This window comes from Cavia porcellus, unplaced genomic scaffold (genome assembly GCF_034190915.1).
Source record: "Cavia porcellus strain 051 isolate PalLab524CR breed Dunkin Hartley unplaced genomic scaffold, mCavPor4.1 scaffold_5, whole genome shotgun sequence".
Taxonomy (NCBI): Eukaryota; Metazoa; Chordata; class Mammalia; order Rodentia; family Caviidae; genus Cavia; species Cavia porcellus.
The window spans coordinates 21636447-21660450 of NW_026947488.1; positions in this window are offsets into that span (position 1 = coordinate 21636447).

Sequence of the window (24004 nt, forward strand, 5' to 3'; positions counted from 1 at the left end):
GGACCTATTACAGATCCTAGCCATGCCTAAAAGATAATCTTCAATCATAAATCTTCAATCGTATCTATGGAAAGATGACTTCTAGCATCTCCTGCTGGCACTGCTGTGTGTTGCTGGAGACTTTTTCAGCAAACATTAGACAAGGAGCTCAGCTTTTCCTCCTAAAATATGTTCTGTCCCTTGGGTGGGATCTGTGATGACTGTGACCACCACAGTGCAGCAAGAGTGATACAGAGCTGGGATCAAGGCACAGGCTACAGGAGACCAGCATGGTCCACTTCTGGTTTCTCTAAAGATGTGCTATGGGAACCCTGAACAATCATACAAGAAATCCAATACCTAATAAAAAGGCTAGAGAATCTCTGAAAACATATGGAGAGGGAAAAGAGCCCAGGTAAGCACAGCTTTCTAAGACAACTCATTTTCTCAAAGAGAGCACACACATGGACAAAGCCATTGTAGATTTGCAGACCCAGTCAGTCATCAACTGAAACCGCATGAAATCTCAGTCCATGGAAGAACAGTATAGCACAGAAAAACCTTGTTTGACTCCCTGGCTTACCACATAACTATGAACCTCGGTAAGATGGTTGCTCAAGGCCACTAGATTTGGGGAGGTACTTTATTACATAGGCCTGGCACGGAATCAAAAATTAAACCCTTTAAATGGTGGTTGGTCATATTCCAAGTGAAACCTATCGAAGAGCCACAGTGTTGGCCGTGTTATACCCATGGAGAAAGCCACAACCTTCTTGAGCAGAGTCCACCAATTACAGAAATAATAGCCTATCCACCCAAGAGAACAGAAGCACCAACCTATCTCACTGAACCGGCCCCATTCTACCTAGGCTTACCTCTCCTTCCTTCTGGCATAGAAGTCTGAGACTTTTAGGAAAATCTGTCAAATACTTCACTTAAAATGTTTTTTCTTACTTCAATGGTTTTTATTGAATTGTGGTCAAAATAAAGGAAAGTCCCTGGAAGTCCAAAAGGTGTGACTTGGAAGAATATATGATGACTCAGCTGATCTGCTTTTCCTCCTAAGAGTAGACTGGACCTGGGGGGAAATGAACCCGGAGATCAGTTGCAGAGAGTTCACTGACCTCAGTGTCCAGAACCTCTGTGCCCCAAAGAGAAAGTAGGAATGATTTTTCAACTTAAGCATCTCTCATTCTCTCTCTGTCTCTCTCTATCTCTTTCTTTCTCTCCCTCTCTGTCTCTCTGTCTCTGTCTCTCTCTCCCTCTTTTTCTACCTCTCCCTCTCTCTCTCCTTTCTCTCTTTTTAACTCTCCCTCTCTTTCGTAGTTCTTTGGCCTTATTCTATGAAGCCAGGAGCACCCAGATTCCCTAAATGTCAATTCCAGAAAAACAAAGTCAAACCCACAGTCACTACATCCAGAAAAATACCAGATCCATAAATCCAAAGAGGAAGTACTGAGGCCAGGGCTCTGCTAAGATTACGGGCTGTTAATAAGGAAAGACAGAAGCCAGAAGTTTTGATGTACAACTCGACAAGCAGAGGTTAAGGGGAGAGCCGGGGCAGGCTCATTTGCAAACTTGGTCCTGTTTCATTAAGTGAGAGCAGAGACAGCCTGTCTCAGTCCAGCAGAGAAGGAACTCATTATCCACGTAGGGAGCAAGAGATAAGAATCTTTTAATAATTGCGGGGAATTTTTTTATTACAACGTGGAATGCCAATTTAGGCCTCTCCTTGCAGGCTGGATACAAACAGCCTCCTTGGGAGTGAAAGCTGCTCCCCCCTGGCTCTGGTCATTAAGGACAAAGAGTGGAGAGACTGATGTTTGCTCTGAGAAAGGCAGCAGCTCAGGGGGCCCCTGCTGGCTGCAGGAGCCAGGTCTCCACTGGGCAGCCCAGGGACTCACTGTCTGTCCTGCTTCTGGAACCTTCCCAGATCTCTCAGAGCCCAGCTGCCTTGGCTTGCTTATCCTCCAAAGCCAGGGCCTCTCTCTCCCTATCTCTAGCCAGCCTGGCATCTCCTCCAGGGATTCCAGCAGCTACAACGGGCTAGCTGGTATTTTATCTCACTTTTATAAACTCCATGTGCAAGATTTCAGGAGAAATTTCACATCGTTCCTTCGGAGAGCTAATGGATATTTTCCTCTTTGGACAGTCAGCTGTGGAAAGGATGAACACAGTGGGGGCTGGGAGATTAGATCTGTTTTATGGTGGTATCTTCACCCAGCAGAGATCTGGTTGTCTAAAAATGTAACTTTTCAAAAGTTAGGTGTTAGAGATGCTGGAACTAATTGGCTGCATTTCCCCTGCTGTAATCAGAGAGAGTGAAAGAGCACTAAAAAGAGAAAAGACTTTTTCTCTCTTGGTGTGATTTTACCTAATGGTGGGGGAATTATTCAGAAGTGTGATAATTCCCATTTGGGGGTCTTTTCCAGAAGGTCTCTATAGACACATAAATTGTAACCTGTGTCCCAAGGCAGCATGTCCTCAGGCTCTCATTGTAGTTCATTCTCAAAGGCTGAGCTGCAGGGAGAATCCAGCCTCACAAAGCCTGCAAGCTGCTCACTCTGGCCCTGGGCTGCACTAGAAGCTCCCCTTTGATCCCTCCCAGCTAGATCCCAAGACTCAAACATTCCCACAAGTGGGTGCTGGACTTTTCCCTGGTTCTACAGGCCCCTTCCCTTTCCACTCTGCTCCTTCCTCCCACATCACAACCGGCCGGGTAGATGCTAAATGACACTGATGGTGGGTTTTAAATCCAGGGTGTCAGGAGCAATGAGGCGTCTTCAAGTCAAATGGGCCTTACCGTTTCCATCTCCATAAGCAAGGGCACCATGCCCAGAGCCAGAGGCTCCCGAAGTCCTGTGAGCCTTCCCTGAGTGCCCGCCCCTTGGCCAGGATTCAGAGAGGCCTGCACAAGTGAGGGGTGTTGCTAGCCCCCTGGTGGAATCTGTGCTGACAGGAGAAGGCTTCTGGTACTCAGCTAGCAGCAGCTCTGAAGCAGACAGGGCTGAGCGAGACATCTGTGGCTTTGCTCACCTGCACTTCTGGTGTTCTCCCCAGTGTGCGTCACTTTAGAACCTAACGATCCTCACCACAAGGTATTGGAGGCAATGGAGTCTGTCAAATGGGTAGGGGTGACTCCCTGGCTGCTTTTAGCAGTGTGATATTGGAGCAGCTCTTTAACATCTCTGAGGGGCTCAGTTTGCTTATCTTTAAAAATGAACAGGCAAGATAATTCCCAGTGCTGGTTTTCTGACACAGAGGCAAAGCTTACCCTCAACCCAAACATAGGCCCAGGTAGGCACCTTAGGGCAGAGCGCTACAGGAGAAGATGAAGCTTCGCTGAAGTTCCAGATCTGGACCCACCACTTCTCGGTTAGCCCCTCTGTAGCCCCTCTGAGTCTCAGTGTCCTGGTCTAGTAAATGGGAGTAATTACAACTCCCAAAGCTGCTGAGAGAACTGACAGAGCAGCTGTGAAATTTCCCATGGTGGGGGTGCAGGAATAAGGCCAATTAACACCAAAGAAAGAAGAGAGAAAACAAAATGAAACTTTGAGTAAAAGTGCTCAGAGTTGCTTGCAAATGCACATATTGTTGGTCTCAAACCTCACACCCTTAGCCTGAGCTTCTAAGGCAGACATGCTCTAGCCTAGTGTGGTGCCAAGCGTACTTGCAAAGCTGTTCCACCTGTTTCTTCTGTCTGGAATGTGCATCTTTCTCTGATGTTGTTTTTTTTAAGCTGACCTGATTAGACACTTCACCCAAAGGGGCTTCCCTGACTTTCAACTGTACAAGGAGATCAATATCTTCCTAAGAGGTCACTTGTTTCTCTTACTGAGAATTCTTAAAAGAGGTGGCCCTGCAGCCAGCAGAGCTGTTCACTGGGCCTGAGCCAGAAGCTCTACTGATTGGAGGAGGCCTTTGGAATTATTTGTTTCTCTAGTGCATTTGAGCCAGAGAATTCTCCAGTGGTTTCTTTTGTTCTTTCTTTCTTTTTTTGTTTTTGTTTGTTTGTTTTGTTTTTCAACTCCCAGAAACACCAGTGACAAACTAGAGTCCTGTGACAGGAGGGGGAGGCTTAGTTCATGCAGAGACTGGATCATCCGGCATACAGGAACTGCAGGATTTGGATTCACATTTCCAGAAGAGCATGACTGGATCATGACCTCGTGCACTTGTAGATGCATGTGAGCTCTCCAACTCTGCCAGCTGCCAGCTGGCCTCCTGACTGGTGACGTCTGGAGCATCAGCCCACCACCTTCTCCCTGCTTTCCTTGCTGTTCCACAAGTGTCTACTTGAATGATCCCTCCTCCAATGAGTCTCTGCTACCACACAATCTAAAATCAGGCAACCCTCATTACTATTTCTCTTTGCCTCCTAGTAAGTATTCTTTGACAATGCTTATTGAAATAGCAAACTATTTAATATTATAATTATGTACTTGCTTATAGTTTTGCTTCCAAATAAATTGAGTTTAAAATATTGTAAATATCTTCTTGTTTGTTGAATGAACATGCAAAGGCAAAAATTAATTTTGGGCAGACTAAGAAGAAGACTTTTTACTTGATCAAAAGTGTGTCTGAAATATCGTCATGATTAAGTGAAAAACGTAGCATGTGCTAAGAGTGATTTGAGATTATAAACCACATCATGGACTGAGTCATATGTCTTCCTTGTTTTGTGCTATTAACTGTTGCCATGCCAGAAAAGCAAGCCTACAAAGCATACTGGAAGTAAACATTTTGTAAACTCTGCTTCAATTATTTCTCCTGCATAATTTCTCAGTTCTCTATAAGCCCAATCTTGGAGCTCATCATATACAAAACCAACAGGTCAACATTCTGACTACAAAAGGGGCATTTCTACAGTGGTTAACAGCTGGATGAACTGAAACCAGGTAGAGCAGACCCTCAATTCTGATTCCTCCATCACACATTATTTGTAAGACATTGACCAATCTAATCAGCTTCTTTAAGTCTGTTTGATATCCTCAAAATAAGAATAAAAGCACTTCTTTTATAGGATTTATATAAAGAATAAGCAAGTCAATGTCTGCAACACACCTTACACAGGATTAAGGAAATAACTGGCTAACGCTATTACAATGTGTTCAGGGATGTTTTTTCTCTACAGCAGTGATGACTGACTGTTGTTATGACCTCTGTATGTCTGACTTGCCTAAATCTGCTTAGGACATTCTTTGACCAACAATACCAAATGCCTGTACATAATGACATAAAGAAGACACTTCCCACCAAGAATAAATGCTGCGCCAGGGAGGACCATGCACACAGATCACTGGAAAAGAATTTGGAGAATCTAAAGTTAAGAAAATATATTAGGTATCTAAAGGAGTGAGCAGTCTCAGTTTTAGGTCTGTCATGAAAAGCTTGATGGCAAAAGTGACTTCTGACTTAAATTATGGAAATGACTTGGAGAGTACATGTAAAGGTACAGAAATGAACACAGCATTCCGCATTCTAGACAGCATTCAGCTAACCAATACAGAAACATCACAGTGGAAGAGCATAGTAGAGCAAACCTGCTCATTTCATGGAGCACAACATTCTTTTTTTTTTTTTTATCGGTACCAGGGATTGAACTCAGGACTGCCTGCTTACAAGGCAGGTGCTTATGCCACTGAGCTAAATCCCCAGCCCTAACACAACATTCTTCTAAGGAGATGAGGATTAGGCTGGACTGTAAAACATCTTAGTGTAAAATGGTGCCAGATGCAAGACAAGTCACATGGCTTGAGTGCATTTTCTTTGCAGGTCTTTACAGATTCAAAGCAAGACAGAGGAAGGGAAAGTACTTACTCAGGCTTAATTGGGAAAAGAAGCAAAATGATGGCATGTGGGACATTCAAAAGCTGATGAGAGAACATTTAGAAAATGATGGACTTAAAAAGTGGTTACATGGAAGATATCTGAATATTGGAGACTTCTTGGAGCAACAACCAAACTTAATGGGCCTCACCGGAATTTGTCAGTGCTGAATCCTGTCAATTGTCCATCAGTCTCAACAGGGGTACCTGTTTGCAGCAAGATTTGGAAGATGTGGTCAGCTATGATCTGAAGTGTGAATGCCAAGGTTGTCAGTGAGCCAGACTGCAAGAACATTGGAAATCTCCAGGCCATCTTCCTAGGGAATATGTCATTTGGCATCTACCTATTTCTATATTCTCTTTGGAGGTATTGGAATATATCAGCTAATATTTTTTTAAAGCCAAAAAAAGAGATAGAAATAATGTAGAACTTTTAAAATAATAGGAAATTAACACTAGTTAATATATTGCATATTGTTATCTTAGACATAGTTGTTGAAGTTACAAGATTTAGGCATGAGAAAATGATCAAACAATGAAAGCAAAAACTGTTATTTTTGATGAACTTACAGAGATTAGTAGTGTAGCTATCTATCTTGTATGTGTATATGTAGCCCTTCTTCCTTTTCTCCTTTCTCTTATCCCAGTTGTTCTTTCCTTTTGAGTGCTTTCTTTCCCTTTCGTTTTCACAATATCTAGTAGGAAGATTTTAGATCTTCCTAATCTTTCAGTTTTCTTTTTACAGTAGGGAGAGAATACAGAATTTATACATGTGAGCTTGATTTATGTCACTCATGAGTATAGTCTCAAGTTGCATCCATTTATCTATAAAAGCCCTGACTTTATCTTTCTTTATAGCCAAGTCGTACTCCATTGTATAAAATTACATCTTTTTTGTCCATTCCTTGGTTGATAGGCATTTGAGTTGTTCCCAAGATTTGAATAGTGCAAACTGTGCTGCTATGAATATGAGAGTACATATAATGCTTTTAATTCTTCCGGGAAGATGTATGGAAGGGGAATAGCTGGATCAAATCGGATTTCTAATTCTAGCTTTTTGAGGAAGCTCCACACTGATTTCCACAGTGGTTGCACCAATTCATACTCCCACCAACTGTGAAGAAAGGTTCCCTTTTCCCCATAACTCCACCAGCATTTGTTATTGGGTGGTATTTTGATGATTGTCATTCTTTCAAAGGTGAGATGGAATCTCAGTGTTGTTTTAACTTACATCTCTTGAATGACCAGTGATGTTAAACATTTTTTCAAATATTTATTTGCCATTTTTATTTCATACTTCATCTGAGAATTGGGTATTCATCTCAAATACTCATTTTTGGATTGGGTCTTTGAATTTCTGAGTCCTGATGTTTTTCAATTCTTTCAATATATTCTAGATATAAGTCTTTTGTCTGAGGGACAGTTAGCTAAATTTTTTTCCCATTCTGTGGATCTACTTCTCATTCTGTTAATGATTATTTTTGAAGTGCAAAAACTTTTTAATATGATGATATTCCACTTGTTGATTCTTTCAAGTACTTCCTGTGTTTTTTTGTATTTTATTTATGAACTCTTTACTTACTTGTATGACTTCAAGATTTCTACTTAACTTATCTTCCAGTAAATTTAATGTTTCTATTTAAATATTGAGGTCTCTGATCCATTTTGACTTTGATGATAGATGTGGGTCTCTTTGTCATGTAGAAAGTCAGTTTTTCTAGCACCACTTATTAAAAAGTATATATTTCTTCCAGTGAACATATTTAGTCAAAGATTAGGGAGAATGAGTGTGCTTGTAGTTGTGTCTTCATCTTTTATTTGTTCCATTTATTCTCAGGTTTTTGTTATATTTTGTTTGGTTGACTTTTTTCCAGTACCACGCTGATTTTATCACAGTTGCTTTATAGTATAATTTCAAATCAGAGATTGTGATGGCTCTTTTCTTGTCTTTGTTGCCCAGAATTGCCTAGGCTATTCTAGGTTTCTTCTGTTTCCAAATGAATTTTAGGAATGCTTTCTCTAGAACTATGAGGCATGCTAATGATACTTTGATCAACATTGCACTAAATCTGTATGAAACTTTTGAAAGTATGGCCATTTTTGCAATGTTAATTCCTGCTATCCCACAGCAAGGGATATCTTTCCATGTTCTGATATCCTCTTTAATCTCTTTGTTTAAAGTATTATAGTTTTCAATGTATAGATCTTTTGCATCCTTTCTTAGATTGATTCATAAATATTTCTCTTTTGTTTTTTGTTTTTTGTTTTTTTTTTTGGATGCTACTGTGAAAGGTGTTTTATTTCTATAATTCCTCTCAGTGAGTTTGTTAGTTCTGTACCAGAATGCTATTGATTTTATAGTATTGACTTACATCCAGATATTCTACTAAATTTGGTTATAACTCTACAAATCTTTCAGTGGAACTTTTGAGATCTTCTATGAAGAGTATCATGTCATCTGCAAATAATAACAATTTAACTTCCTCCTTTCCTATCCTTATTCTTTTTATTTCTCTCTCTTGACTAATTGCTCTGGCATACATTTCCAGAACTATACTGAACAGAAGTGATGATAGTAGACATGCTTGTGTTGTTTCTGATTTTAGAGCAAAAGTTTTCATTTAGTATGATGTTAGCTGTTGTCATAGATGGCTTTTATCAGATTGAGGTAGAAGCCTCTATTCCTATCTTCTGTAGAGACTTTATCATGAACAGGTGTTAGACTTTATCAAAAGCATTTTCTATTGGGATGATCATTTGGCTTTGCTGATATGGTATATTACATTTATTGGTTTGCATATGTTGAACCATCTCTTAATAAATCCCACTTGGTCATGGTGTATAATTTTCTTGATGATTTGCTGATTTCTGTTTGCTAGCATTTCAATGAAAACTTTTGCATCAATGTTCATTAGGGAGATTGGCCTGTAGTTCTCATTTTTGGTTGAATCTTTCTCTGGTTTGGGTATTACAGTAATACTTTTCTCCAGGAATGACTTAGGAAGAACTGCTTCCCTTTCAATTTCATTATAGAGTTTGAGGAGTATTGGCATTAAATCTTCTCTAAATATCTTGTAGAATTCAACTGTGAATCCATCAGGACTTGGGATTTTCTTTGTTGATACATTTTTAATTGCATTTTCAATTTCAGTAACTGATCTTGGGTTATTCAATACTTCTATATTTTCTTGATTCAGCTTTGGTAATTCATATATTTCTGAGAATCTGTCCATTTCCTCTGTGTTTTCCAGTCTATGTGAGTGAAGATTTTGAATGTAGGAGTTGACAATCTTCTGAATTTCAACAGAATCTGTAGTAATTTTATCCTTTTAATTCCACATTGCATGAATTTTTGTTTTTTCTTTCCTTTTATTGATAAGGTTGGCAAGATAAACCAATTGAATAACCAATTCTTCAATTTATTCTTTGTATTGTTCTCTTAGTATCAATTATGTTAATTTCTTTTTTCTTTCTTATTTGATATTTATAATTTTGATATTTATAATTGTATAATTTTCTCCCTTATATAAGCTTTTGTCTTGACTTGCTCTTTTTCTAGAAGCTTGAGGTGCAGCATTTTATTGTTTATTTGTGCTTGTTCTGTTTTCCTGAGATGAGTATTTATTACTATATATTTCCTTCTTAGAACACTTTCATTGCATTCCACATGTTCCAGTATGTTGTATCTGCATTTTTACTGAATTATAAAATCGTTGAATATTTTCTTTAGTTTCATCTGTAACCCATTGGTTGTTCGAGGGCTGTTTGATTTTCACATATTTATGTAGATTTTACTGTTTCTTTTGTCATTAATTTCCAATTTCAATGCACTATGGTCAGATAATATGCATGGAATAATTTCAATCCCTTTGCATTTAATTAAGCATATTCTACAGGCTAATGTATTATGAGATATTCTATTTTAGAGAATAACCCATGTGCAGCTGAAAAGAATGTAGATTCTGATGTTGTTGGTTTAAACACTCTGTAAACACCCATTAGGTCCATTTGTTATTACTCTGCTGACTTTGTCGGGTTGAACTACCTTTTTGTGACAATGGGATGTTAAGGTACACCATTGCAATTGGATTGTTACATATTTGATTTTTCATGTCTCTTAGTATTTGTTTTATATAGTTGGAAACTCCTGTATTTGGTGCATATATATTTATGACTTTTATCTCTTCCTCTTTAAATTTTCCCCTATAGTGACCTTCTTTATCTCTTTTCATCATTTTTTTTATTTGAAGTTCACATTATCTGCAAACATAATAGCTACTCTTGCTTTTTTTCTTGGTTTCTGTTGCATGGAATATTGTTTTCCATCCTGTGACTTTCAGTCTATGAGTTATTTTTTGAGTTAGAGTTTATGTTTATTGTATATAGCATATTATTAGATTCTGTTTCTTGATCTATTCTGCAAATGTATTTCTTTTAATAGGTGAATTGTGGCCATTTACATTGATTGTAGTAATTGATATGTATGTATGTAGCTTAAGGTTGTCATGTTGTTTTCATGTTGTTGGTCACCTGCTTTCCCTTTTCCTTATTTACTTCCCCTACTTGGTGATTTCTTTCTGTTGTTGTTCTGAAAATTGAAGTCATTTTTATCTCTGTCTAGTGTGTCTGTCAGTATTCTTTCTTGGGTTGGTTTGGTGGACATGAATTTCTTCAGCTGTTTTTGTCATGGAAGTATCTTATTTTTCCATTAATTCTGAAATAAAAATTTGCAGGTTTCTTAAATCTAGGTTGAAAGCTGTTTTTTTTCAGGTCTTGGAATACTTTGCTCCAAGCTCTACTTGACTTGAGGATTTGTATTGAGAAGTCGGCCATGGTTCTAATTGGCTTTCCTTGATAAATGCGCTTTTTCTTTTCTCTAACAGCTTTTAGTATTCTGTTTTTATGCTGAATTCCTGGGGTCTTGATTATCATACATCTGCTTGGAGATTTATTTTGGTTATGGTTGTTTGGAGTTTTATATGCCTCACTTATCTGTGTATCAGATTATTTTCCCACGCTTGAAAAATTTTCTGCTATTACTCCTGCAAATAGTTTTTTAAAATGTGATTTGCATTGACTTTTGCATTTTTTATTGACACTTACCAATCTTATATTGTTTTTCTTTGCATTGTTTTGGAGCTGTTGCATTGTTATTTCATGGTCCCTCATTATTTTAAGAGTTCTTTCCTTTCATGATCACTAGCTACAATCCTGTCTTCAAGATCTGAATATCTATCTTCAGTTTCATTTAAGTGCATTCCCAGCTTTCAATGGAATTTTTAATATCCTGGATATCTCTTTGAATTTGTTTCATGCATTCCATTTCTTGCCTATATTGTTTATTCAAAGTTTCGATCATTTTCCAGTGCTCCTGTGCTTTTTTTAAATTTATGTTCCTTTAGCTATTCTGAGTAACTCCTTTGTTAACATTGTCATTTCTCTTTACCTGAGACATTATTTCTAATCTGATTTTCTCTGTAGCTTTATGGAGTTGTTTCTTTATCTCACTTGATATCATTTCAGAAATATCAGGATTGTGACTTCCAATGACCTCTATTTTTATGTCTCCTGTACTTGTTTTGAATGGGCTGAGTGTTTGAGATTCCATTTTGCTCTTTCATTTTGTCATCTTTACCTCTTGGGTTAATATTTTGATCTTTTCAATCCCACAGGTCTTGATTGTCCATCATGTGTCTTAGGCTTCTACTGTGTGACTGATGTTTACCCAGTGCTGGGTACTATATTGTAGAGTAACATTTAGTCACCACAATTTCTCCTATAGGCCAACTGTGTGAATCCTATACCATTTCTAGGCTGACTAGCCTAGGAGTATTGATGTAAACCAACCATTATCTTGTATTGTTGCTGTGACTTTAGGCTGTTCCAGGACAGCAGGCCCAACTGTGTATAGTGTGCACTCTGGCCAGACCCTATTGTGTCACTGGGGGTTTTGCAGACACACTCAGGTTTCTCTGGGTTAGGGGAGGCCTCATTGGCACTCTTGTCAGCCCACCCAAGGTTCTTTGCACAGAAGAAGGACTCAACTTCACTGCCTTTGGGTAGGACAAGGGTTTGCTGAGGCTCCTGGTGACCCACTGCTTGTCGGCCCTCTGCTTGGAGGGGCACTCACCATCATCTAGCTGGCTCACTAAGTTGCTCTGGATGGTAGGAGGGGTTGTGAAGAGTTCCACCAGCCCATTGAGGTATCAGAGTGATGTAAGGGGTTGCTAATGCCCCTGTGGGCTGCTTAAAATATCCAGGTGTGGGTAAATGGCAGCTGATGATCCTGTCCTCAGCTGAGGTTGTCTGGGTGAGGGCTGAGGCTCCGCTCAGCTGCTGAGGTCATACAGGTGCTGCCAGTTAATCTTAATTATCTACTTGACTGGAGTCTGGAGTAAGGAGTCTGATTAAAATATGATTGTATTGTGAGTGTGCTGTACTTGTCAGTGGGCTAACCCCCTGAAGAATATATTAAAATAGCTGAATATACTATTAGAAGTGGAACTTGGTTACAGGTGGGTTACTGGGATTGTGCCTTGGTAAGTTATGTATCTCATGGATCCCTTCACCAGTGTTCTGTTTTCAGCCTCCATGGGATGAGCAGCTTTGTCCCACTATGCCCATTCACCATGATGCTTCTGTCTTGTAGCTAGAGTACCAAGAACAGAATGTGCTGACATCCTAAGCTTAGTAATCTTTCCATCCTCTAAATTGTCAGTGTTTGGTATTTTGTCCTAGAAACATATAAGTTGACTAATACAAATGGTTAATTTGATTTGACTGCAATATCATCTTTGAGATGAGAGTAGTGAGATCTCAGAAGCCACCAGTTAAAAGAGATGATGCCAATAGCTGTAACCTCTTTTTTCTCCCAGCCCCTCCCTGGAATTCCAGACCACCTATATATTTGCCCATACATCAAGTATACCAGAAGGCAGCAAGCAGAATGTGCAGAAATGCTCTATAGAAAAGGAGAGCACATGGCTCTGTATATGGGTCCATCCCTGCCAGGACACACTGTGCTTACAATATGCATTTCCAAACACACAGGGACCAAGATATTCTTGAGAGCAGGACTAATTTTCTGACAATTCAGTGACACTGACTTTTCAAAGGACAAGAATTTGACAGATGAGGACTAGGAAGAATGGGACAGTATTACCCCCCAAAAAAGGAGAGACACCTAAGAAATAATTAATATAAATGATGCAAGGCTAGGTATCATTATCTGTGTTCTTAACTTGTGTCAGTGACAATCATATTAGACCATATCCTACCATCTTTCCCTTGGATAATTAAATGAATTCCTAAGAAGACTAATTTTTTTCCTTTATAGAACTTATTTTCCATGCACAGGCCACAGCTATGCCATCAAATTGTAAAGAATGTCATAGAGTTACATTTTTCAAGGTCTTCTGATAATTTCCTGCCTTCTTCATAATAACATTCAAAGTTCTTTAGTGGCTGCCAAGGTCAACTGCTTCCACTCTTCTCGCTCCATTCTTTTCCTTACTCACTGTTCCAGCCTTTCTAGCTTTCTTCTTATTCCTTACACCTAAAGCACTTCAGGACATTTACACATTGTTTCTTCTGCCTGGTACTCTTTTCCCTCCCAGCTATTCACAATTTGATCTCATATTTCACTCATGCCTTCCCTGGTTGCTTTAGCTAAAGGAATACACCTATTACTCTATTTTCTTGACCTATTTTTTTTTCTGTATAATACTAAACTACCTAAAATCATATGTTCTTTTGTCTATTACTGATTATCTGCCTGCCCACTAGAATTAAAGTTCCATTACTATATGGATTTGTCATTATTGTTGTCCACTTATGCTCAAGGTTAAAAATACGTCCAATTCCTGGAGTTTCCCGCAAAATACCTGCTAAACATAGGAGCGGAAGGAGATATTATTATGAGCCAGGTTGAATGCTTGTAAGTTATTTAATTCTTCCATCTGCCTAACGAGGTAGGTTCCATCATTACTTGCATTTTACAGATGACAGAATGGAAATTCCAGAGGTTGAATTACTTTCCCAGGGTGGATGTCCTATTACTAAAGGACAGCAGAAGAGTTGGGAACCCCAGTGGTCCAACGAAGTGAGGTGATCCATGCAAAACAACTGGAGGAATATGAAGCTAAAGGAAGATTTTCTACCCAAAGAATCTGCAATCCAGCTTTTATCCAGAGGGAATCCCCTTGGGGAAAATCATGAAATGCTTCTTCCTCATGAACTGGAGAAAGTAGATGCATGAGAGGCTGCTCCTAGAGAAAAGAAATTGCAGATTCCCACATGATCTCAGCCTTTCAGCCTTCTGAAGCTCCGTACCTCTCCTGTGAGCTTCACCCCCAACCTCAAAGTTGACACTAGGTTAAGACAACTGCTTCAGAACATGGCAGTAGATATTGGATGTCCTTCTGGGGTCAAATTTAAGATGAAGCTCTGCCTGATGTTCCATGGTAAGACCTTCACTTTGTGCCCCTGCTCTGAATCCTTGGATTTCCCAAACTCCAGCCCCACCTCATTAAAACTGCCAAAACACATATTTCAAATGACCTGCCACCTTCTATGTGCTTCGAGAGTTTTCTCAGCCCCAACTTGTTCTCTGCTCTTTCTCCCATTCTCTATGTTTGTACCCTATGTTTGGATGCCATTTTCCTATTTTTTTTTAATCTCAATCTCTGTGAATCTTTTCTTTTAGTCCTCTTCATTCCTGTCTTTGAATTCCAATCCAAAGCACAGATGCACATCCTACCTCAGTCTCCATTTTGATATCTTAAGAGAAATTCAAAAGCCAACAATGGAAATTTAGTGCCGGTAACAGAAATTGCAGAGTTCAGAATATTAAGGGTGGGGGAAGGAACTAAGTAGGGGCTAATTTAAAATTTAAATTATTTGCACACTTTGAGCCTGCACATATATCTTGGTATTGATTGTAGCTCTTTGGAAGCTATTTACATTTTCAACACACCTATAAGGCTGAGATTTATACTGCATTTGGTGTTTAACTAGCCTCTTAATGCACCCTGTTGAGCCATAGTATTGGTAGTCGTATTATAAATTTCAGCCTTGGTGCTAGATTGATTTGCTTAGTGGAGTGGAATTTAGGCCATTAAAATAAATAAATAAGTAAAATGAATGAAAAGAACACTCAGGCCCTCATGTCATATTAAAATCAACCAAAAGCAAAGGAACACAACTTTCAGTGCCATGACAGGGTTTGAAGTATCAGACTTAGATCACGAAGGAATAGTTTTAATATGGCCTCAAGCAGTAAGTACTAGCAATGTGGCAGTAAGGATAAAGCCAGGCCTCATTACAGTATATGTGCTCATTAGAGATTCATTAATTAAATTTTAAGTTAACCTTTCCTTAGTAAATCCCCATGAATATCTGGGAGCTTCAACTTCTGTTACTGACACCATGAGCCATTTGAAAATTTCCCAGAGAGGACACAGTCCTTTCCTAACAAGACATAGGTCAATGTCTCAATGGCCCTCACATGAGAAAGGAAGCTGGTGTTCACATCTCCACAGGTCTGCCACCAATAGGAAACTGGTTCAGTGGTCCTTATTCTGACTTTGACTCACAAGTACATGAGTCCTGTCAGACAAGTTGAAAATGTTGAAGTCACAGGAAATGAAGCCATCAAAAAGAAAGAACCATAGACAGGTGTTTGTATTTGCATACTTCTTTCATATTTCCTTCAGCTTTTCAGGAAATTTTTACTGAGCATTCTCTCAACAGGATAAGTGAGTCTTTTGTAGATGGATACGTCCAAAAGGGAGAAAAGGTACAATAGGACTCTGTTGTCTCTTCTTCTTGCAGAAATGTAAGATGCTGGAGTTGAGGTCAGCAGATGCTACTTTGAAGAGGTCTGTGAGTGCTGGGTGGAGGGGTTTGGATTGAAATTTATTTTCTAGAACAGTCACTTTTATCAGAGGAGTTTTAAACAAATGCTGGGTCATTTAATGTGCATGTTAGAAAGATTTTGCTTATAGTGATAACGATGAATGCATTAGATCCAGGTGATCTCAAAGGCACAGAGATTGAAAAGGGTTGATTGCTGAAAATGAGAGGAATAGGGCCTGAAAATCATAAACTATAACGCCATTCACAAGTGACATGACCTAAGAGGCCAGAGCTTCTCCAGAGTTTATAATTACTCCATTTATTACTCACATGCATGCACACACACACACACACACACACACACACACACACACACACACAGCATGCACTGTGCATTACATTAGTTATAGTTATTTACTTCTAAACTGTCAATTAAAATTTTAACTGCATTTCAAAACAATAAGGATCTTTAATTTCTCCTAGAATAGTCTCTTGTTTAAACCCTAGATGCATTGGGAACTGGGGTAGGAATCAGTACCGCAAACCTTGCATCATTCCTTTTCAGCACCTTACATTAGTCCAACAGGAGCATTCAGCTTTTGCTCTCATCCAAGTGTGTCTTCAGAGACTAATGAAACACCAGGAGCCTCTCTGGAACTTTGGTCTTGTTCAAAAAGGTAATGGTTTTTCATTGCCTCTTTGCTTTTGCAAATCTGAGAAAAGAGCCTGCTCCATATAAAAATCCACATCAGCAGGCCATGGATTGTGGACTGGCACAAGAGCAGGTAGAACAGAAGCTGGTGGGAAAATCACATTTGGAAAGAAAATTTTAGATTGGCCCAGCTGGATGGACAGACAGGGGCCAGCTGCCCATAGTCAGCCTCTGAGGATGGGCAAATGTTTTATAAAGGGGTACACTGAGGATGACCTACACATTCTGTGGGGTGATCCAGCCCAGACATCAGCTACCCCAGGTCTCACCTGCAGCAGTTCTCTGTCATGGGGTCAGTGGATGATGCAGTCAGCTGAAGTCAGTAGAATAGTCTGTTCCTTGGAGGTTTCCAGGGGCCTTTCATAGGCCAATATAGGGGAGAGCAACTGCTGAGAAACAGTAAGCATCCTTTGTGTGCCTAGCACCGTGCTACTTTAAAAATTAAACTAGCTTTTAAGTTGCATACCAACTCAATCCTGCCTGAGAGGGATTCATCAGCCCTTTGTCTACATATAAATTTCCTGCCAGACACTCTGGGCCTATCTGTAGCGCCCTAGTGCTTAACAGTACCAGCTGCTTCCAGGCCAGGTCATGGTTTCCTACCTGTGCTTTGCCCTCTGCCCTTCCCTGCATTACTCAAGCCATTCTGATTTCATTTCACATCTTCCTTGAGGGTCTCCTTCTCTGTTACCCTCTCAGGAAGAGTTGTGTTTCTAGATCTCTGCTCACTCTGATTTTCCTTTTTTTTTTTTTTTCATTTATCGACCCATTCATTTAATCAACAAACATTTGTGGAGGCATTTAATTGCATTTCAGATGTAGTGTCAGATAGTGGAGTAGAACAGTGAACAAAACAATGTCCCAGGCCTCCTGGAGCCTCCATTCTAGGTAAGAGGGTGAGAACAGAAGTATAGCAGATTGGATGGTAATGTAGCCATGAAGAAAATGAAACATGAGGAATTAATCCTGAGAACATTGGAAGTATTCTATTTAGGGTCTCAAGGTAGATGTTGATGACTAAATGGCATTTGACCAAAGGCTTGAAGAGAGCTAGGAAACAAGCTTTGAGAGATCTTGGGGAAGGTATAAGGCAGAGGGAAAAGTAAGTGCAAAGGTCCTGAAGCAGGGCGGAGAATGGCATGTTCCAAGATGTTACTATTATCTCTTACGTTCCTCATTCTGATGAAATGTGTTATCTTGCCATGGTTTCTCTCCTATCTCTTCCTCAAGAATCTGGGCCCTTAGAGATAAGAAATTTACTGCATTCCTACCACCTACCACTATTCTTGACAAATAATTTATGCTTCACAAATACTTGATAAATGAAATAGTAATCTCCAAAACCCCTAAATAATCATGTGAAAGGGTAAAACAAAATAGTTTAATAGATGGGGAAACAGATACTCAAGGACTACACAATATCGGCACACCTAACAAGTGAACAGTATTATCTAGATTCTGATCCATGAGGTAAGGCCTAGAGCAAAACTGTGGCCACCACAGTCTTGCTGGTATGAACACAGACCCCTCTGCAAACTCCAGGCCAGGTGCTGAAAGGTACAATTTGTGTGACACCAATAGGCATCCTAGAGCAGAGGTGACTCTGCTGACTTGCATGCCTGCTTCTCTGGTGACCATCTATACATCCTATAAATCACAAAAGCTGCATTTATGACATTCTGTCTGCCTTCAAGCCCCCCAGAGAGGATTGTGTGGGCAATGTAGACCTTGGATGGGAGGTGTCTTGGGTAGTGTCCATTGTGATAACTGGGTGACAGAAGGGGGAATACGGGAGAGAGTCATGGTTGAACAAGGTACAGAGTGCAAAGAATAGAGAAAGGTAAAGACAGCACAGGAGGAACCATGAAAGGATTATCTACCTAGCACTTAAAGGAGGCAGTTAGGGACAGCTCAAACCAGCAGGGGTTTCCATGGGGCCTATGTTGGGAGTGAGAAAGAGGGAATGATGGCTCCATTTTGGGGATGGACAGGGAGCAGGACAGCAGAGGCTTCTAGAAGGAACTGGGGACAGCTAACAAGAGTGAGAGGGCAGGGATAGCTGACTGTTGGTTCCACAGTGGGCAGGTGTAAGCACAGGCAACCATGGTGTGCTGTGCAGTCTGGTGGGAGGCATAGGTCCTGGGCTCTGGTTGGCTTACTGTGGGCCTGGCTGTTTGCCTTGGCAGCCCTGGAACATTAGCCTTGGCCTCAGAGTGACTCCCCAGTGGCCAGGCAGCCGGGCTAGCACACCTGAAAGTCATTAGCTTGGGGTCCCATTTTGTTCTCACATTTCCAACCAGTGACCCGAAGCCTGTGTGACAGGGCAGGCACTTTATCATTTCACTTTCCAGCCCTCCCTACCCTTTCGGCTTCCCCTCCCCTCAGTCCCTGCCCAAGGCCTATCAATCCCCCCAAACCCAAAGCTAACAAGGGCCCTTTTCTTTCCTCTTTAATAAATATGTATAAGATTTGACTATTATTTTCACAATCTAGTTAAGTTGGTCTTCATTATTTTTTCATTAATGAGACACCAAGGTTCCAGGGAGTTAAGTAGCACGCACAGAATTGCACTGTGAATAAGCAACAGAATCCAAGTAGGAGCTGACGCTGGTCTGATATCCACATGCTGCTGTGGTGTGGGTAACGCGCAGCCACCAGTCTCATGTCCCCTAGCCAGTCTGCCATGCTCCTCCCCAGCGGTGATGTCTTAGCCCACATTTTCACCTCCTGTGGCCCCAGTACTGTTTGTCTAACCATTAGTTACTGAAAATCACTTATCAGGGAATTTGCAACGATACAGGCATTGTGGTTTTTTTCCCCATACTTTAAAAAATGTGATTCTAAATATATACCTCTAAAATACATCTTACCAGCTTATGTCTGTTTTTCTGTGAAGCAGCAGTTCTTGATCAGGGATATTTTGCTCCCGAGGTGACATTTGGCAATGTCTAGAGGGTTGCTTGCTCATCACAACTGGGGCAAGAGGTCAGTTCCTGGTCTCTAGTGGGTAGAGGTCAGAGAATCTGTTCACAGTATAAGGAACCAGATATCCTTCTAGCAATAAAAAATATTAGCAATCCAAAAGTGTCAACAGTGTCAAAGTTGAAAAAGTCTCTTTTAATGCCATCAACAAATGCAAATAAAGATATTTTCTAGAAATACATTTGGTTATTTGACACTATATTTCCTAGTATGTTAAACTCGTTGGACTTCCAGGCTTGGTGATGCACACTTGTGGTCCTAGCACTCTGGAACCTGAGGAAAGAGGATTGCTGTGACTTTAAGGCTACAAAGTGAGCTCAAGGCCAGGCTGAATTGCATAGTGAAAACATGTCTCAATAAATAAATAAATAAAAATTAAAACTCCTTGGACCAGTTCACCTGTACCACGTGCCTCTCTTCCCAACTACACGTTCACTATTCATTGGCAATGTAGGCAGCTTGTGATTAATCAGGCTGGGAATACTTACACATGGAAATTGAAAACTACTCTATGGAGAGGCTTTTGTTTTGTTTTTCTTCACCATTTTTTCACTATACCTTTTTTTATCAGTATATGATTAATACCAAATGCTTTTTGTGACAGAAATGGTGTAATGTCTTATTTAAAATTTCTAACTATTTTCTGAAGTAACTAATTCTGTGAACTTGATGCTAAAAACTGAGGGAAAGGGGCTGAGGATTTAGCTCAGAGGCATAAGCACCTGCCTTGCAGGCAGGCAGTCGTGAGTTCAAGCCCTGGTACTGATAAAAACAAACAAACAAACAAACAAACAAACAACAAAAAAAAAACTGAGAGAAAAAACATTAAACCAACTCTTTGTACATAATGTCATTACCATTAAGTGATAGAGACAGAATGTAGAATTAGACAGCCATACTCCTGAAGCTTCCCTGTAAATGCTACACTGCATGGAAAAATGCCCATTAGAGTCAACTGTAGTGTACTACCTTTTCCTGACTTTGTCTAAGATTGAAGACTATTTATATCAATACACAAGTTCAACTATAATACTAGAAATCTGGTATATTGATATTTTTAGGTTTGTTATAAAGTATTTTCTTTCAAGGAAATGTGTGCATTTTCATTGGGTGATAAGCAAATTTGTTGCAAAGTTCTCAAAATTCTAAATAAAACTAATAAATTCTAAAAAGTTTTCTTTATATTGTTTCTTACATGTCACCTTTTCTGTGAGATCTTTCTTAAATGATATTTTAAAATTGCAAGCCCATTTTCTCCAAAGAATCACAATATACCCCACTTCTTTCCTTATTTTCTCTACAACACACACCCTGGAATATTGAATTTTGTTTTGTTTTAATCTCTTCAATATTTCCAACACTTCAAATAGCAGGTAGTACATAATATACTCTCAAAAACAGGTTTGTTGAATGAATAAGTAAATGACAAGATACTTCCCCAAGAATAGCAAACACTTCTATTATTGATGAAAATGATCCATATCTGATATGTATTCATGAAAAATGTAGAGTGAGGTAGGATGTATTCTTAGACAAATTCATTAATCATCTTTGCAATATCCAAAGCTGAAACAAATAATCAAACAAACAAACAAATTGTACACTAGAAAACCGATCTGGTTAGCTATATTGTGTTGGTCTCCTGCTATAGATGAAACTTCTTACCAAAGTCATCCCAGAGCAGGGAACACTTTTAGCATGTTTTTTGGGTGAATCTGGGGTTCAGGTAGCAGCCAATCATGGCTATCAAATTGATACTAGATAAAATTGGACCTATCAGTAAACCTTGCAGAAAACCATGTTTGTCAAAGAGGGTCTGTCCCTAGCTCCATGAGTAGGTCATAAGAAAAGAAAGTTCAAAATGTTTTCTTAGAAAGGAACATAGTTTTTATTAATGCTCAATTCTGCCCAGTATTAGGGAACAGGGTTGCCAGATGTAGTAATTAAAAATATAGGCTAGCCAGTCAAATTTGAAGTTCAGATGAATAACAAATACTTTAGGTATATATATATATATATATATATATATATATATATATATATACCTGAAATTCAAATTTCACTGTGTATTTCATGTTTTTATGAGCAATCTTAGCTGGAAGCTCAAGCCACAGTCCAGAGCATCCTGGGTATCCTAAGAACCTCTGCCATACAGAGTGCTGAGGAGGTAAGGAGGAGAACAGGAACTGAAAGCAGTCTCCAGGACACAGAGAGCCAACATCTGTGGACACAGGCAGTCCCTTCTGTCTGCTCCAGAGAAGCACAATATTTGAGAATCAGACAGTCTTCTTCCTGGCACTTGCATGAAACTCTTTTCTATTTTTATGTACCCTCATGCATCTAGCAATTTCCTTCTCCCTGCTTCTATGGTGGCAGCAGTGAGAGGTGTCACCAATTCTGGATACTCCCAGAATGCAAGAGATGCTCTTACAAGTGCAAATTCCAGATCTCGCTTAACAAATACTTATAGCATTGGGCCTAGAAATCTCCCCTCGGGAGACTCTGATAATGAGCTATTTGCGGGAACCACTGCTTTCAGATCTATATCTAAGTATCTCAGTTCCACCAGACATTATACAATCCATTATTGGGAAACCATGGGATTCATTTTCATAGGAACAGTTATCAAGGAAGGAAACATAGCCCCACCATGGAATGGGAGAGGTATTGGGGAATATGGCTCATGATGCCTGGAGATACAACAGCAAGTGACGGTGCAAGCAAGCATCTAAGAGCTCTGTTAAAACAGTGGTAAGGGAAACGGGTGGTAAGAAATGAAATAAGGTGGTTTCTTCCCTAAAGAATCTGGGCTGTGATTCCAAAGTCCATAGAGAAAAGCACTTGTCATGAGGAAAGCAGTGCCCTGGGTTGATGGGCGGCACAAAATCACAAGATCTGAAAAATTAGTTCTCTCTAAATTCAAGGATCCTGATGTGTAAGATGAAGATTCATCATTTTTTCACTTGGTTATTCGAATGAGTGCCCAAGAGCCAATCATCTACTGGAGTTTTAGAATTTCGATAGTAAATACAATATGTACAATTTCTACCTTCACATAACTTACAGGCTCTCAAAGAAGTCAAATAATGAAAAAGTAAATTTGTTTGAACCTAATTGGCTCTAGATAGTTATAGGTACTGATGCTACAAAGAAAACAAATACTCATGTTAGAGGATGCTTTCAATGAATGAAACACATGCACAAGTACACATGTAGACACACACACACACACACACACACAAAACCACAGAAGTGTGAGTATGGAGAACAAATAACAGAGCAGTGCATTAGTCAGAGTGAAGCTAGGAAACCATAAAACATGTCAGGTATTTCAAAAGAGAGTATTTAATATAGATAATTAGTTTGACAGTATCAGAAGAGCTAGAAGAGCAAAGAAGAGATAGAGCAATCCAGAGACTAGCAACTGTGCAAACTGACTACTTCATCTAAAGCTAGAAGAGGAAGGGAACAGTTTGGCAGGAGCTCAGGACTCTGTGAAAGCTGTAACCCTGTCAGCCTTCCTGGGGTTGCTGATAGACAAGCTGTCTAATGAGATGTGGACCCACAAGACAATTACCATTGCTGCCAGAGATGCTGCCCTCAGTGGAGCATGGGAAAGAATTACCCTAGACTTTGCTTTCTTTATTAAATCACAGTCAAGTCCTTCTTTTAGCAGTATTTAGCCAGAAACTAACTATCAAGGAAGGCTGGAGTACAGAAAAAGATGGAGAGAAGGTTGCAGAGGGCACCTGAGGGCAAACAAATGACCCATTCAAGTGGTGGGTAATTAGTTGGAGAAGTGAGATAACGATAATGCCAGACTCGTTGTGTTATTACCAGTTAGAAGGCACTGCACATGTAAACAGCTCCACAGTGTTAACACAAACAGAGCGTGTGCCTCTTACATGGTGTAGACTCTACTTGTAACAGTTTAATAGTCTAGAATTGCCAGAAATTCTAAAAACTGAATTCATGCACAGACTTGGCCTATTAGGTCCGGAAAGATGTCAAAATGAGAAAGATACGCATCGAAGCAAGGCAAGGATATGGATCTCAAAGGGAATTTCAACACCAGATGGACAGGATAGGGACCATAAAAAGGCCTCAGCAATTACCTGGATTCATTACAGGTCCCAGATGACAGATGGTGCCTGACATCAGAGCTGAGCTCTGGCTCTCAGAAAAGTGAAAACCATGTTCAGCCAGCCAGCCAAAGTTGGTTGATGGTGGGCCCATTTGTATGGGAGAAGGTTATCATGGGAGTTAAGAAAGCCTTGTTTTGGAAAAAGTGGTTATCTGCCCTCTCTTTTCCACCTGTAGCCAATAACTGAGCAGAGAAAGTTGAGTGTGATGAGAACATGATAAGAATATTCCATATAAATGTGTTTTTCCATATGAGCAATTGGGCTTCTAGGTTTCCTGAAGATCAGTGCAGCTGGATATATACACTTCGTATATCACATAGGATTTCAGTATCATACAAGGCTTATCCCGAAGGATTAACAGGACTATTTGCAGAGGTATTACCTGAGGGTTGGTGATGCACCCAGTGAACAGATACAGGGAAAATCAAAGAAAGGGAGCAAAAGGACTGGTGCAGTGAGGTTTATGACAGATGGGCATATAAGGTGAACCATATGCAGGTAAT